Genomic DNA, 17371 nt, shown 5'->3' on the forward strand with positions numbered 1-17371 from the left:
TTCATTTCATCCTCCCTAGGAGCTAGGTGTCATCACCACACCATTTCACTCCTGAGAAAATGATGGCTCAGAGAAGTGAAGTCATTTGTTCAAGACACAAAGCTAGTAAGTGGTAGAACCCAGGGTCGGCCTCAGGCAGTCTGACTCCAGAGCTCACACGACAAAGACCAGGTGATGCAGAAACTCGTAGGAGAGAGAAGTCGTAGGAAAACAGCATTAGCCTGACCTGCTGTCCTATAAGCAGGTCACACTCGGCGGACCAGGCCATTGCAGTCAGCATCATCTCCCTGTTTTGAGTGGTCATATAGATTCAGCAAAACAGCATCATCTGTCACATTAAATTGTTGACAACTGTAATGTTTACTTGCGAATTTGGTTTTATAGTTCCGTAAGGAGTTTATACTTAGTGTTACATTTCTACATTATAATAAAAGCACTTTCAGTGAATTCTATGGCCGGGAGAGGGTCAGGAAGAAGTTTTTTCCTTTAAAAACAAAAAGTCCACTTATACATTATCCAGGTTTAAGGAGCAAAAGCCTCTGGGGTAAAGCCCAAATTCCTAAGCAAGACTTCAAAGGCCCTTTGTGATCTGGTCCCTGCACACATCTCCAGCCTCACCACCCACAGCCCCTTTTCTCCAGTCCTCTGAACTACCTGTAGCTTCCCAGCTTAACATATCTTGCTCTCTTAGGCCTAGTATAAACTAGGAATTGGTTTGGCTCCACATAATAGAAAGCCCAGCTCATAGTGGCTTAACCAAATAGAAGCCTTAGTCTCATGTAACAAGAAGTCCAGCTGTAACTGGACAGCTCAGTTCTCGTATTGTGGCTCCTCAATCCCAGCAGAGACCCCTACTCCATCCATCATTCTTCACTCTCAGAGTGTGGCTGTCAGCCTCGGGCTCATACCCTCATGGTCACAAGATAGCTGCTCTATCTCTAACATCTTCTCTGCATTCCAGTTTTTGGCTACCAGGTAGAATGATGGCTTCAGAGAAGAATCAAGTTCAGTTGTAGGAAAATGAGAAAAGTTCTTTTTTTCTTAACCCACCTAGATCTGTGGCTTGTGAAAACTGTACCCACACATGGCTATAAATGCAAAGAAGACTGGGGAGGAGGCTGCGGGTGTGACAGAGTGGATTTTCACCTTCCCATTTTTAGTTCTCAAGTAGTTTATAATCAAAATAAGTGTGTGTATTTCTTGGGTGCTGAAAAATTATTTAGAAACAGGAAAGCCACCAAGTATTCACTGATGGATGAATGAATAAACAACATGTGGTATAGCCACACAATGGAACATTACTTGGCCTTAAAAAAGAAGGAAATTCTGTCATATGCTACAACGTGGATGAAACTTGAGGACACTATGCTAAGTGAAATTAGCCAGTCACAAAAAACAAATACGCTATGACTCCACTTACATGAACCACATCCTGGACAATGCCTGTTTCTACTGCAAAAAGTCTCCAAAATACAGATGTGTCAGTTACATTTTCCAAGAAGCAGATGGCAAGATGGGATTAGACGTGCAAGAGATTTATGGGAGAAACATCTGTGGGCAATAAAGGGGAAAGGACCAGAGAAGGGAAGGAAAGCCTTTAGATCCTGAGGCTGGTCTCACACCTGGGAAAGGGAAGGAGTGGACAGAAGGTTGGGTGCGAGTCTCAGATGGCCGTGCAGTTCTAGTAAAGTTTCAGCCAGGCCAACGGGGAGTCCTTGAACCAAAATTGCCTGTTTTCGGTGTCCCGTGTCTCCTAGGAATGAGCCTGCGCCAGTCGCCCCTCTTGCTCTGTCATTGGCTGGGAGCGTGAACGCAGGCTGGACCCAGAGGGCAGTGCGTAGGCTCCCAATTAATGATGCTTCCCTGCAGCAGAGGAGCTGAGCGGGGCATCCTCGTGATGGCCATACGATATAGTAGATTTTTGGATAAAAGGACCTCTCAAAACCCTCCCCTCTATGATATCCACAGAACCAAGCCTGAAGTTCCAACTCGTGTCCTGAAAGTCCTGCATGCCTCTCCCCTCCACACATCGCCCCATGTGGAGGAGGGAGTAACAATTACTGAGGGTCACGTATGTGCTGGGGCTGTTTTGTTTTTACCCCATTTAGTCGTCAAAGCAACTCTGAGAAGTATTATTGCCTCACTTGCAGTAGAGTGGCCGAGTCTAGCTGCTTAGGGGTGCGGGGCAAAGCTGGCACCTGGGGTTTGGGGCTTCTGGGGTGGGAGAGGGTTCTTCCAAGACTTACAGAGCAGGGAGGGAACTCCATAAACACAGAAGTGGGTTCCATATGCTGGGCAGGAGAAAAAGGAAAGAAAGAGAAATGCCCCCTCTACCAACCCTGATCTGGACCCTCGCCCAGGCAGTGCTGCAGCTCTCTCCTTGGTGCCCCCAGTAGACCCCGTCCGGCCCCTTCTGGTAGTGCTGATCATATCCATGACAATTGCTTAGATTACCTTCCCTTGTTTTAACTCTTCAGTTACATCCACAGGTTTCTTGTCATCTTTCTTTCTTGTGGGCACTGGGGATTCAGTGTTGAAGGAGATGGGCACCCATCTCCTGGGGTCCAAGGCTCTCTGTACCAATGCTCTGGTTGGCCAATCAGAACACCCATCCCCAAGTCCATTGGTTTAGCATGGCTTATGCGAGCCCAGCAGGGCTATTCAAAGTCTTCCCTGAACTTCCATATAAGGAAATTGGGAAACAGAAGCTCTAAGATCATAAGCTGTCAGGACAATGTAAACTGGAGCTGTTTGCTGTTTTCCCAGACCATGTGCAAAAAGCTATATGAATAGGCAAGAATGAGGTTGACACACAAAGGGAAGTAAATAAAGATGGAGTGAGGGGAGATCGTGAGGTCTTGGATCTATCCATCCTTTGAGGCCCTGGATCCAACTGTGCCTGAAGTCCATTTCTAGACTTTTTAGTTAATATGAATCTAACTTTTTTAAAGCTAGTTTATGTAGGGTTCTGTCACTTGTTAACAAAATCACTGTGACAGATGCAATGAGCCTTTCATCTTGAGTTTTATTTAGCCCAGAGTAAGGGATTGATGAATATTTGTTAGGTGAATAGAGGATGTGGGTGGATGTGGAGTCGAGCCAATTTTCTTCTTCCATCTTACTTTTCAACTTTTGAAATCTAGCAATTGAAATTCTCTGTGAGTAATTCCTAAATTCACTTCCTTTTTTTTTTTCACATTTTAATTTTATTTTTCTAGTGATGGGAATGGCAATTTACCTCCAGAGTCTTGCTCCTAAAAATCCATAAGTCTGGTCTAATCATCAGAAAAGTAACCCTGCCCAAGACTCCTCAGAACTGTCAAAGTCATCAAAAACAATGAAAATCTGAGAAACTGTCACAGCCAAGAAGAGCCTATGGAGACAAGATCACTGAAGGTAATGTGGTGTCCCAGATGGAATCCTGGAGCAGATGGACAACAGGTAAAAACTAAGGGAATCTGAAATAAGCAGGGACTTTGGTTAACAATAATGTATTGCTGTTGGTTCAGTCATTGTAACAAACACTCCACATTGACAGAAGACAGTAATAAGGGAGAAAACGGGGTGTGGGGTGTGTGGGAACCCTCTGTACTACTTTATGCAATTTTTCTTGGTATATCTAAAAGTGTTTTAAAACATTAAGCTTATTTTAAAAATACATATATCATGATGAGAGCTAGCAACAAACGTACATACAGTGCTGTGAACTTGTCACTGTAGTCACTGGCCTTAAGACCTTGTCTTCTTTTCTTGAAGGCCAGGACATTTAGAAAGGGCATCTAGGAGAGCAGAGAGCTGGGGCTGACTGCTCAGGTGCTCCAAGAGCAGTTCAAAGGCACAGAACCACCCCAGAGAAATGCAGGCTAAAGAGAACTTGACCACTTCCTTTTACTGTAACTGAGAATTTCAGTTCAGTTTTTAAACATCTACACTCTGCGGCAGCACAGGTCCGCCCTGCTGCATCGAAATCTCCAGTAGGTTTGGTTGGGCAGCGAGAAAGAAAATGCAGAGGTGATCAGGGACTGGGGCATTTTGAACCGTGTAAGGAATTTTGAACGTACAGACATTAGGCTCACATCACAGTGGCTTAAAGGAGGTCCCTGTCCCGGAATGAAAAGGGACAAACAATCCCCCTAGGGCCCTAGACCCCTCCGATGGTGAACATTCTTCCTCCCACTAGAAAACCTGAGCCCACTGGATTTCGGATGCATCTCTGAGGACTAAGGACCCACATCCAGGGCTGGGGGTACCTTCGTCTCTCCTTCACCCAGCTCTTTGGCAGCTGCTCCAGGTCATCTGCCTCTCCAGTCCTTGAACCTGGCCCAAGCTCTGGGGCTCTGGCCAAACTCATAGTCTCCCCAGTTATAGGAGGTCACAGACTATAGATGAGGAAATGGTTTGAAGGGTGAGACACCTCTCCAGGCAGAAGCCCTGTGAGCATGAGGCACATAGTAAGTCAGAACCATGGCGCGTTTCCCTTTACCAGGTGATTTGTCACCCAGATGCTTCTAATTTGGATACAGTCAAATTTAACAATCTTTTCCTTAATAGTTTGCACTTTTCGCATCTTTTTAAAGAGCTCCTTCTCCACTCTGATGTTCTGAACATATTTAAGTTTTCTTCTAAAATTGTAAGGTTTCATGTTTCACATTTAGAGCTTTGATGCATCTGAAATTCATTTATGGTCTGGTGGGACATAGGGAGCCAATTCTGGGTTTTTTTCCACCCAAAAAATCTGTCAGCCCGACACCATCCCTTTCCCGCCGACCTGCTGGTCTGGTGTCTGGGCTGAGTCAAAGTGGGCCAGTTTGGAGACTCAGGGAGGCCTGTCGGAGCCGCCACCCTCCTGAGCACTGAACTTGCAGCCAGCACTTTAGAAGCTGCCTTGATGAGGGAAGATGCCTTTTATGGTTTTTAGAAAAGTTGCAATTAAAACTGTAGAAACTAGCAGCAGAGAGTGAAGAGGAGTACAAGATCATAGTTACAAATTCAGGCTTTAGCGTCAGAAAGACTGAGCATCAGACCCTGCTTCCCCTCTCAGACATGTTTCCTCCCTTCCCGGGGACCCCCTGCTCCAACCCCAACATCACCCCAGCTCTTCCCTGGCTGTCTAACCCCATGCCCCCTCCCCAGTCACAGATGGCTCAGGTGGGCCCTGGACAAAGGGAGCCCATCTTAGAGGCTCAGGTTGGGTGTCCTAGAAGCAGAGACTGGGGCAGGCAGGGATTCTGGTGCAAGTGACTGACTGAGGGATGACCCTGGGGAGGAAGCTGTAAGGGAGCAAGGGAAGCAGAACAGAGCTGGGGAGGAAGCCAAGCAAGTGCGTGCTTTCAGGAGAGGTCTAACCGCAGCCTGAGCCCACAGGGAGCTCGTGGGTATTTATTACACTGCAGACTTTGTCCCGCCTTGAGGCCAGGGAGCTGGGCTTTATACTCCACCCTGTTAGTCAGTCATTGGCCACAGGCCACCCCGGCTGTGTGTGTAACCTCCCAGGCATCTCCTGGCAGGGCAGCTCCCATTAGCTAAGAGAATCCTTCAGAGAAGGATGGAGCCTTTCACCAGCCAACACCCAGAGCAGCTGGGAAGGGGCGCACCAGCCTATAAAGAGGACGTGGGCAGGGCACCCACAGCATCCACCCCGGAGACAAGCTCTCCCTACGTGCTGCCATTCAGTGTGAATTGGGAAGAATAGTCTGAACAGAGAGTGAGGACGTAATGATGAGAAAGGATTTGTCAAAAATATGTACTTGGATAGATCTTCACAAAGCTCATCTGAGAATGAGCTGTTTTACTATTTGATACTTGTTATGTTACGCTGGTTTAATTAAATTGTCCTTTGGCTTCTATTTTTTTCTGATGACACAATAAATCTAGGTTCATGGTAAATTATTAAGATGTTAAAGTAATTCACATCTTAGCAAGTAATGTCATACAACCTCTCCCCACAACCTCATCTGCTAGAATCACAGCTAAGATTTGAAAGTATATTATCTCAGCTATTACCCATAGGAGTCCTCATTTTAAAAGGTTTAGAAAGCAGAGATCTCATTCTATCTGACCCACTGAAAATCTTTAGCAAATACTTAATGGTAATGTTGAAAGCTCTCTGTGAGATGAAGAACGAGACCAAGATACCCACTCTCATCATAAATATTTACTGTGGTCCTACAGACCCTGGGCCATTCGAGAAGCAGTAATTAAGGCATACGGTATAAACAGAAAAAAGTAAAACTGCCATTATTCAATAGTCATATGACTGTGCATATAGAAAGCCCAAGTGAATCTAATCATAAACTGTAAGAATAAAGGAGTTAGCAAGTTTGCTACAGAGTTGACATGAAAGATACACTTCTACACACAAGCAACAGTTATAAAATGAAATATAAAAAAGCACCACATATAATGGCATCAAAAATTAAGATATCTAGAAATCAATATTAAAAAGTTGTGCATTATCTCTTTACCCAAAACAAAAACAACAAACAGAACAATCAACAACTATAAAACATTATTAAGAAGTGAAGGATTTCTGAGACAATGCTCAGGCTTCCCATAGTAAGCCTTTTATTTGAGCTCATTTGGGTCTGTCCCCTCCCTGAACTATGCTGTCTTGCTACAAGCACTGAACAAACCCATGGGAAAAGTTTACTTGTCAGCAACAGCGGCAAATACACGACATGCACACTTTCCTTTGTCTTCAGAACAATCCTGTCCACGGTTATCTCCATAGTGCAAGAGGAAACGAAGGGTCAGAGAGTTCAGGAAACTTGCCCAAAGTCACCCAGACAGCAGACTCTCACCCAGGCCTGCCTGACTCGGGAGATAGTGCTCAGAATCACCATTTGATGGCTGGAAACCCAACTCAATCTTCAGATTTATACTGAGCCCACAACTTTAAGTCCAAGGTTGTAGGAACACTTATAAAATGAATTTCAAAAATTCCACCAAATGACCCAGGTTGATTCTCATGCCAGAAACCCCGGGTGGGAATTCATCAGAGCTGTGAACTGTGGAATAAAAGTTGTCACCCGTGCCTGCAGTGAGGACAAATGGCCACTAGATGGCCGTGCAGCCCTTTGCGGTGTCCCCGCCCTCTACCTTGGCTTTTTTCTTCTGGTGGCCAAATCCCAGAAGAGCAGAGAAATGAGAAAAATAAGCACAATGTGGGCATTTTCAAAAAGTTTCATGTACTAAATTTAAAAGACCGTCCTATATTCTGAGATCATGTCCTTCTTACTTTGGGGGATGGTTATAGATGGTTGTTCCTTGTCAAATATTCTTCGTTGGCGAAACTGACTTATCACAGGATACCCTTTTTAAAGAAAATCTTACTGAACTGTGAATTCTGCATCTGGGATCGGTAAAGTATTAGCTTCCCCCGAAAAACGAATCCAAGTCAAATATCTTAATGTGGTTTAAAGATTCCCAGCCCTCCAAGCAGCTTGAAATAAACAAACTACAGTAACTGAGAGAGTTAAATATAGTCATGAACACCGTATTTAGAAACTTTTTTTTTCTTGATAGTGAAATGAAAAGATGTTGATAAAAGAATCAGAAAGTCAAGTTCAGAGTCAGCAGGAATTTCCCAAGGGAGATACTGACTTCAATTGTTAAAAGATGGGGAAGCTGGTTCTAGAGAAAGTAAAGCAAGAAGGATTTTAGGGCACTGGAGGTCAAGGCGCGATTGAGAGGTTGAGGAGAAAGCTCAGACCTGCCCAGGACTGGGGATGCTCTGAAACGGAAGGGAAGGGACTGGGGAAGAGGAATCTTAGATAAGCACGGTCTTTTGTTTTGCCCTTAAAGATGGTGTGTGGCCAAAAGGCATCCGAGCCCCAGGGATGGCTAGAAGACCATCCAGCTATGGACACAGCCATTGTTTTGCTTTGTTTTGTTTTTTTCTTAAGAGCTGTTAAAATCTGGGACCCTCACTCAGCGTGGCCCTGCTTCCAGACGTCTTTATTGTCTTCTGCTGCCCACGCAGTCAGCACACCAGCTGTCTGCTGCTCTTTCTTGGTGTGGCTTGAAATTCTCCTTCCATGTTTCTTTGGCTAATAATTTCCTTAGGCCCATTCTGTGCCAGTCACGGTTCTAATTGCTGTACACTGAATCTTCACAATGTGAATAATCTCCCCCAGGTTACCAGTGGGGAGTCTGAGACTCCAGAAGAGATGTGGTGATTCTCTCAAGGTGACTCTGCCTCTTGATCATGCAGGTGGAGCCTGGATTCTTCCAGGCCAGGCCTTCAGGAGCTGGGCTGGGCGTGGTTGGTCTGCGGCTATGCACTGTACTGAGGAATTGGCGTCTGAGCCCTGGGTGGGGAGAACCAGGGAAAGTCCCAAAGTGTCAAGTTTAGGAGAGCAGGTGTTGAGCAAGAGTCAGACAGGAAGCCAAGATGGACATCTGAGAGCAAGCCAGCTGGGCCAGCGAGTCTGGGAAGCAGGGCTGAGAAGATTCCCACAGGCCCAGGGATGGAAGAGTGAGAGCATTCTGGGGGGCACCACTGCACGGTACCTGGAATCCACAACCTCAAGTGGCGAAGGGCAGCAAGAGAAGAATCCAGTCCCAGGAGTAAGACGCAGTTGGGAAGGTGGAGGAGAATGTCCCAGCTTGGGACAATTCACCTCCAATTCTCCCATTTCTCCCCTTCCTTCTCCGTCTAGGTGCTCCAAGCTGTAAAATTAACCCGTTTTCCTGAATAGGAAATAGGCATGCAAAAGGGTTCAATAGGCATGCAGTTGGGTCATTCTGATTCTAGGTGTCTCTTTTTTAACTATATTTTATTTTAAGCAACATGTACCTATCTCTTGTTTTCATTTCTCTTGGGTATATATACACCTAGGAGTGGAATTGCTGGGTCATAAGGTAATTCTGTTTCACATTTTGAGGAACTGGCAGATTTTCCAAAGCAGCTGCAAAGTTTTACATTCCTATCAGCAGGGTATGAGAACTGATTCCAATTTCCCCACATTCTCATCAACACTTGTTATTTTAGCCACCCTCACTGGTGTGAAGTGATTATCTCATTGTGCTTTTGATTTGCCTTTCCTTAAATGACTAGTGATATTGAGCATCTTTTCACATGCTTTTTGGCCATTTGTATATCTTCTTTGGAGAAATGTCTAGTCAGATCCTTTATCCATTTTTAATTGGGTTATTTGTCCTTTTAAGATTGAATGGTAATATTTTATAGATTCCAAATACAAGACCCTTAGCAGATACAGGATTGGCAAAAATTTTCTCCCATTCTATAGGATGGCAAGATGTATATATATATTTTTCGAGTCCTTGAATGTTTGAAGAAATTCTTTATTCCATCCTGACACTTGATTAGTGGGTTTGACTGGGTTGAGAAATCAAAGTTGAAAATAATTTTTCCTCAAAACTTGAAGACATTGCCCATGACTTCAAGACTGGAATGTTGCTGTGGAGAAATGCTCTCCATTATGATTTCCCATCTACTGTACATGATTGTTCTTCTTTCTAGAAATGTAGTGTTCTCTCTTATCCATGGTGTCCCAAATGTAAGAATGCCTTCACCGGGCTCTTTTCAGTCTCTGTGCTGGGTAGTCAGAAAACCCTTTTTGAGATAGAGATTCATGGCCTCTACTTTGGGGAACTTGTTTTGTAATATTTCTTCAGTTATTTCCTCACTTCCATTTTCTCAGTTCTTTCTTCCTGGAACTTCTGGGAGTTGGATATTGGACCTCCTGGATTGAGCCTCCAATTTCCCTACATTTTTCCTCTCCTATTGTCCAACTCTCTGCCTTTTGGTTCCACTTCCTGGCCCATTTCTTTGTTTCTATCTTCCAAACTTCCTGGGTTTTTTTTGTTTGTTTGTTTGTTTGTTTTTTTAGCTATCATACTTCTTCATACAAGAGCTCTTTTTAAAATTGTGTTCCTCTTTAAAATTCAAGTATAGTTGATTTAAAATGTTGTGTTAGTTTCAAGTGTACAGTAAATTGATTCAGTTGTACATATGTACATATATATGTGTGTGTGTGTGTATATATATATATATATATACACACATATCTATTCTTTTTCAGATCCTTTATCATTATAGGTTATCACAAGATACTGAATATATTTCCCTGTGCTACAGAGTTGGACTTTGTTGTTTATCTATTTTCTATATAGTAGTGTGAAAATTTTGTCCCCTTTTCATAGCATCCTGTTCTGGTGTTATGGATGCAATATTTTCTCTACATCAACTCTGGGTTTGGGGATGTTTTTTATTGTTATTGTTGCCTTGTTTTCTTGTATCCCCTGCACTTCTTCTGTTTTCTCGGGTCCCTTTTTTGTTGCTGTTGTGTTTTACTCTCAGTCTTTGATAATGAAGAATTTCTTCAGATGTCTAGGGATACTTGGCCGTCTTTTGATTTGAGTTTGAAGTTGAGAATGGGGGAACCAGAAACCTGATTCGCTGTTCTGGATTTGTGGGAGGGGCTTGTTAACCATTTTTTTTTTCCTGATAACATGATCAAGGGAAAACCCGTCTTTTTCATTTGATGGCTCCCAAAATGACAGGGCATGTGGGTCATTTATCTGGGACAATTCATTGTTTCTGGAGAAGACCCTCTGAGCTCCTGTTTTGGGATAAACTGGGAGGAAGAGAGAGAAAGAGACCTGGAGGTCTAACCATTTCTTATGCAGACTTTCAATTAATCCTTTTGTTCTTAGTTTTCCATCTTATCTCCACCCCCTGCCATGTTGGGGCTCCCTAAATCTAAGGTCTCTGTAGCTCAATTTTTCCAGACTCTAAATTTAGCTCCACAGGTAAGGTTTTCAGGGAATGAATCTGTTTACTTTCACCAGATGCATCATTTCATTTTATCCCTTAATAATGACAAGCCTTTCTATAATGCCTCAAACATAGGGTTGCCAGATTTAGCAAATAAACATACAGGATAACCAGTGAAGTTTGAATTTCAGATTAAAAGTACAATATTTGGGACAAGCTTTGTACTAGTCAGCTTGGGCTGCCATAAGAAAATACCATAGATGGGGTGGTTTAAACAACAAAAATTACTTTCTTATAGTTCTGGAGGCTAGGAGTCCAAGATCAAGATTCTGGCTAATTTGGTTTCTAGTGAGAGTTCTCCTCCTGGCTTGCAGACAGTAGCCATCTCACTGTGTCTTTATAGGATGGGGAGAGAAAAGGAGGGAGCTTTCAGTTTTGTTTTGTTTTGGTTTTAGTTTAAATTTTGTTGGTGGGGAGGTAATTAGGTTTATTTATTTAATTTATTTTTTTAATGGAGGTACTGGGAATTGAACCCTGGACCAATGAGCTATACACTCCCCAAGGGGGAGCTTTCTGGTGTCTCTTCTTATAAGGACACTAATCCTATTGGATCAGGGCCCCACCCATTTGACCTAATTTAACCTTCATTATTTCTTCCAAATACAAGTTAGGACTTCAACATGGGAATTTGGGGGATGAGAAGTGAACACAAATATTTGGTGCATAACAATCATATACTAAAAATTATTTGTTGTTGATTTGAAATTCAAATGTCACTAGATGTCCTACATTTTACCTGACCTGTTCACCCAACCATGCTTTCTGATGCTCTTCCCGGTGCTGGGCTCTGGACTCATTTGGCTCGGTCCTCACAAGAGCACTGACAGAAAGGGCCGTTATCATTCCTGCTTTTACCCCAGGAGGAAGTCATGCCTCGAGAGGTTAAGCAACTCACCCAAAGTCACACAACGACCAAGTGGCTGAGGCAGATAGATGAGGCAAGAGTCAAACTGCTGAGGCAGAAGCAAACCCAGAGTATCTGACTGCAAAGCAAGGCTGGTGATGGCTTTATCAAAGCCCCTCTCCAGAGAGAGTTAAACCCAGGCTTGGGACTGGGCTCTGTTAGCTCAAAGTGCATGAAGTTCTCGGAAATGAAACTATGTGGGTACAAAAGCCACATGCCCACAGCTAGCAATAATGCAACCTCCTGCTCGCCAAAAACTGTATTCAAACAAACGAACAGTGAAGTACCGGAAACAGTTCATCAGGGCAACACCTTTAAACATGGATGAATTAAATAAATAAGCAACAAGTTCCTACCATGACACAGGGATCTACATTCAATATCTTGTAATAGCCTATAATGAAAAAGAATATGAGACGGAATATATATACTTACAACTAAATCACTATGCTCTATGCCAGAAAATAACACAACATTGTAAACCGACTACACTTCAGTTAAAAAAAAAAAAAGGATGAATTGACTCCAGGGAAACATGTCAAATCAAATATTGCTGTGGCCTTGGCCTTGGCCTTTTTTCTAGGATAGTCACCTTTCCTTTTTTTTTTTTAATTTTTGAAAATTTTTAATTTTGAAAATGAGGTGTAATTATCATCAATACAATGTACAGATCTTAATGTACAATTTGATATTTTTGGACAGTTGTATATGCTCTGTTAACAATTGCCCCAAACAAGATGCAGACAATTTCCATCACCCCAGAACGTTCCCTTGTGCCTCTTCCAGTCATGCCCTCCCACTGCCCCCACCCCAGCACTGTCACCCCGGTTCTGATGTCTATCATCACAGGTGAGCCTGTTCCCAAACTTCAGATAAATTGATTCATACAGATTATACTCTTTTGTATCTGGCTTCTTAACATTTTGTTTTCTTTCTGATTGAGGTCAAATTCACATAAAACTAATCATTTTAAAGTGTGCGATTCAGTGGCATTTAGGACATTCACAATAGTGTGAAAACACCACCTCTGTCTAGTTCTAAAACATTTTCTTAACCACCCCCCCAAAAAAGAGACCCTGTCCCCAATCAGCGCTCACTCTCAGTTCTTTCCCGCCCCAGCACCTGGCAACCACTAATTTGTTCTCTGTCTCACCTTTCCTTTTTATGATTCATTAATCTTCAACTGTCTAGTACAATCCCACAAGTAGAGAGGGATTATTAAAAAGGGCTCCAAGGAAGGGCAGGCAGAAGGACAGAAGTAACACAAGGTAAAGTAAGATTCAGCCAAATGATCAAGCCAGGAAAAAAAAGGACAGCCTTCCAAGCCACACCAAGAGCAGAAGGCTCCCACTCTAACCAGTCTTGAAGGCTGCTCTGGTGCTATCTGGGTGAGTGGTGTTTATTTTCTTATCAACAAAGCACAATTCAGTGGCAAAGTTGAAAGAGAAATAGCCCCACAGCTGGCTCTCGGTACAAAAGGCATTGACATAAAGACCAAAGTAAATGTTAGCATCCTGGAAACAGCAGCAGGTGTTGTAAATATAAGAATAACAGCCGGTGGGGAGAACTGTGACCACCTGCTGTAATGTCTACTCAGATTCAATCTGAAATGGCCAACATCGTGACGATTCCTGAATTCTAGGTGCGTCCTATCATTGGTGGTAAAAGTGGAATTAGAAAATCACCACATTTGAGATTTGGAAGAGAACTAGAGAGAAGGGAAACAAAATACATGACCTCCCATGGGACTGCACAAGGTGGTTTCTATACATTATCCCATTTCATCCTTACAATTACCTTAAAAGATATCATGATGCTAACTTCACAGATGAGGAAACTGACGGTCACAGAGGCACCCTACTGTCTTCCAGAACACCGAGTTCAAGCCCCCACCGTGCGAGGTAGTTGGCGAGCACGACATAGCAGCTATCTTTGCTCCTTAGGGGAGAAAGAGGCCATTTATAGGGGGAACGGACACCAGGTTGACTCCTCAGTCACTAATGAAGCCCTGTGATGAAGAGGACTGGGTTCACATAAGTGAAGCAGGGACTGGTCGAGAAGAGGATCTACAGAGAGCCAGAGAACTGCAGTCTGGAGTGGCCTGACCATACACCAGCTCTGTTAGCTGAAGGCACAACGTACTGATCCTAGAAGCAAAAGGACCATTGTGTCTAGGGATAGAAAATTTCCAAAGCTAGTGTTAAAAAAAAAAAAAAGAAAGTTAAAAGGAAAAACAGCCTCCTGGGCAGGTTGTAGGCAAATAAGCTTTTATGGGTTACACTAGGTCAACCCATGTCTCAGGAATCTCAGGGGACGGTCATGAAGCAGCAGCGGGAGGCAGGCGGGCCTGGCACTGGAGCACCACGGATTAGCCAGTGGGTCCCAGCCAAGTCCCCTTTTCCTTTCTGTGCCTCAGATAAGCAACTGATTAGGGATGGGCTGAGTGCCCGCCAAGCGCTCTGCCAAAAAGGACAAATTCAGTCAATAATAGTTAAGTGGCTCAGGGGTACACAGGTGCACAAGATCTGGCCCCTGCTTCTTTCTCTGATAGGGTGACCAACCATCCTGGTTTGCTGGGACTCTTCTGATCGAAGCCCTGAAAGTCCTGCATCCCGGGAAATGCCTCCATCCCTTAGCCACCCATGTGCAGTCTTGATGGCCAGAGGAAACCACCACATGCATGGTAATGACAGCACTATGGGGACCATGTGATGCCGTGTAGAATACAGAGACCCTGGCAGACACAGACAGCGATGTGGTGCCAACCTCACCAGAGCCTGCAGTACAGGAGAAACCAACGACACTGATCTTTCCTTGTCTAAACAAGGGATACTCTGTTCATCATGGATTTTTTTTTTGCAGTAATTTATATTTTTTAAAAAAATATTGCATCAAAATATTATTTGATTCCTGAACTTGGGGGCACTGTCTTGAATTTTGCACCGAGGCAAGTGCTCCTTTTGCTTCAACCGAGTCCTAATCTCACAGGACTAGTCACGATGCCTCCAGTATAGCCTTTGAGACCTGGGACAAACCATGTGTTTTCTCCGTCTGAACAGCTTCATCCCCAGGTAGAGGAGGGTGGACTACACAGGCCCTCCAGGTCCAAGATCTGTGGTTTCATGACTAGATGTGGGGAAACTGAGGTGAATGAGCCTTGGGGCAGTCGGGGAAAAGAAAGAAGTTGCATATGTGCTTGCCCACTCCCAGAGAAGCAGAGGCAGTAGGTGGTAGGAGTTACATGCATGTAAATATATTGGCTTATAAAACTGTGGGGCTGGCAAGTTTGAAGTTTGCAGGGCCGACTGGCAGGCGGGAAACTCTGGGCAGGAGCTAATTCTGCCCAAGGAGGAGTTTCTTCTTCAGAGAAACTTCAGTTTTGCTCTTTAAGGCCTGTCCCTGATTGGCTGAGGCCCACTCAGAGGACCTCCTTCACTTAGAGTTACCTGATTGCAGATGTTAACCACGTCTACAAAATACCTTCACAGCAACACCTAATTGGAGTTTAATAGACTAACAGGGTGTTCTGGCTTAGCCAAGTTGACTTATAAAACTAACCATCCTAAGAGGAGAAAATTGTTCAGAGAAGTTATGAACATTGTCCAAGATTATCTAGCTGACCAGTGTCAAAGTCGGGACTGAAAATGTGCTATACGTGACCACAAAGTCCACTTTCTCCTGGGGTCTTGCTGTGTCTGGCCTCCGGAGAAGTTTTTGAAGCAGCAGAGCAGATTCCTTATCTTCTCTGTGACGCAGTTAGTTCTGCATCGTGGCTGTTTGTGTGCGTCCCTCCCGGACTGTGGGTTCTTTGAGAAAAGGTCAGTGTGTAAATATCTTTGTATCATCCACAGAATTAGTAAAGAGCCCTGCATGTGCCAAGCATTGAGTGTTATCTGCAGAATTAGGGGATCACTCATAATTCCCAGCATGTGTTTCCTAGGTACCAGCAGGGAACTAAGCTTTAGTTCTAGGAGCTTAACTCTAACTTTTTTTTTAAAGTTTGCTAGCTTTTGCTTGAATTGAATCTCAACTTCACCACCACCACCAACAAAAAGCCAAAAGAAAGGGGCTCTTGTGGCCATGATGAAATATTCTAAAATTCTATGGTGCGTTCTGACTGATTTCTTGATAACCCTGTGAGATGGGTCCTACTATTATTCTTGGATGAATGATAGGAAAACAGGCTCTGAAAAGTTAAGGACTTGTCTAGGGTCGCAGAGCTTGTAAGTGGTGAAGCTCACACCTGAACCCAGACAGCTGGTTTCTACCCTCTGCAGGCCTACCCACTGGGCCACACAGCCTGAGGTAAACTAATCCCAGCCAGATTCATACATCATCAAGCTGATTTCCTCTGCTTCCAGACAGGAACAGAGAAGTATAGTGTTAGTAATGGCGGCACCAGGACCAGCGCTCAGGGCTCCCGGCTCCCAGCCCACAGGCAGCTTCTCCTGTTTGTCTCTCCAAGTGAGGCCTCGCCAGCCAGGACCTTGTATGCCCTACTGGGACCTCCAGGTGCTGTTTACTCAGTGAGGTGTGGGCTCTGCCTCGCTCCCAGTCTGCTGTTTGCACAGTGAACTGACCCAGTCTATACCTCCAACCCAGGACAGAAACAGAGACTGAAAGGAACATTCTTGTGCTGGTTTCAGACAACTTGACTTTTCAGTTTCTAGCTAATGAAATGCAAATCACAGAAGGCGGGGGTTGTCTCTGAAGCATCTTGTCCTGAAAGCAGGGTCCTTTCCATGCTATGCAACCTCCAGGAAACTGGACAACTTCTGAGGTCATGGGGATCTAGGTTGGAATCCCAACTCCATCACTGAGTAGTTACATGACCTCAGGTTTAACCTCTCAGAGCTTCTTCTTCCTCCTCTGAGAATGGAGCCAGTTCCTACTCTGCAGAAATCAGAGGGAGTGGAGGCAGGTGCCTTCCACAGAGCCTGGCTCACATCATGTACTCATCAGCCAATGTCCCTAATGATGACTTACTTCACACATCCTCATGCCGGTTCCTTTGAAAATAAAAAGAGCTTTAAGAGACAGGAGGACACAAACAAGGCTTACTGTTCTTTGTTACTCTGATTTTCTATTACCTGGCTTCTTCCTGGAAAGGGGTTCTAAGAACTTTTAGAACTAGCAAGTAAAAAAACCAGGGAGATTTTAATCAGTAAAACAGCTGGGCAGATTCCGTCCTTCTTACGAAGGCCGCTGCCTGCAGCTCGAAGCAAATCCACTCCATCAGTAACTTTACCTACCTGATCGATTTCCAACAAGCGGTTCCTGTTTTTGAACCAGGATATGCAAACAAGAGCACTTACTGGAAGGGAGGTTTCGTCAGCTGCCCACTCTCCCAGGAGAGCAGGTGGGACCAGTCAAGCCAGTGGCCAAGGCCAGAAGGCAAGCTGAACATTTCAGGGTCTACAGGGCCTCTTCCTTTTGAGTTTTTAATTTCAGCAGGATACACATAAGAAATGCCAAGGAGGAAGCAGGTTGATTTATGGTTGCCGTGCCAAGTAGGTTGCAGAGAAAAAACAAGATGAAATGGAAAAGGTCAGCTGTGTCATTGTGCAAAGTGAGGAGGCGGGAGAGCTGCAGGGAGGGCCACGGCCTAAGACCTCGGAACCCCAGGTTTCCATCCCGGTTCCGGTTCCTGAGATAACCTCTCCCTG

Source organism: Camelus dromedarius, chromosome 31, assembly GCF_036321535.1.
Source record: "Camelus dromedarius isolate mCamDro1 chromosome 31, mCamDro1.pat, whole genome shotgun sequence".
Classification (NCBI taxonomy): Eukaryota; Metazoa; Chordata; class Mammalia; order Artiodactyla; family Camelidae; genus Camelus; species Camelus dromedarius.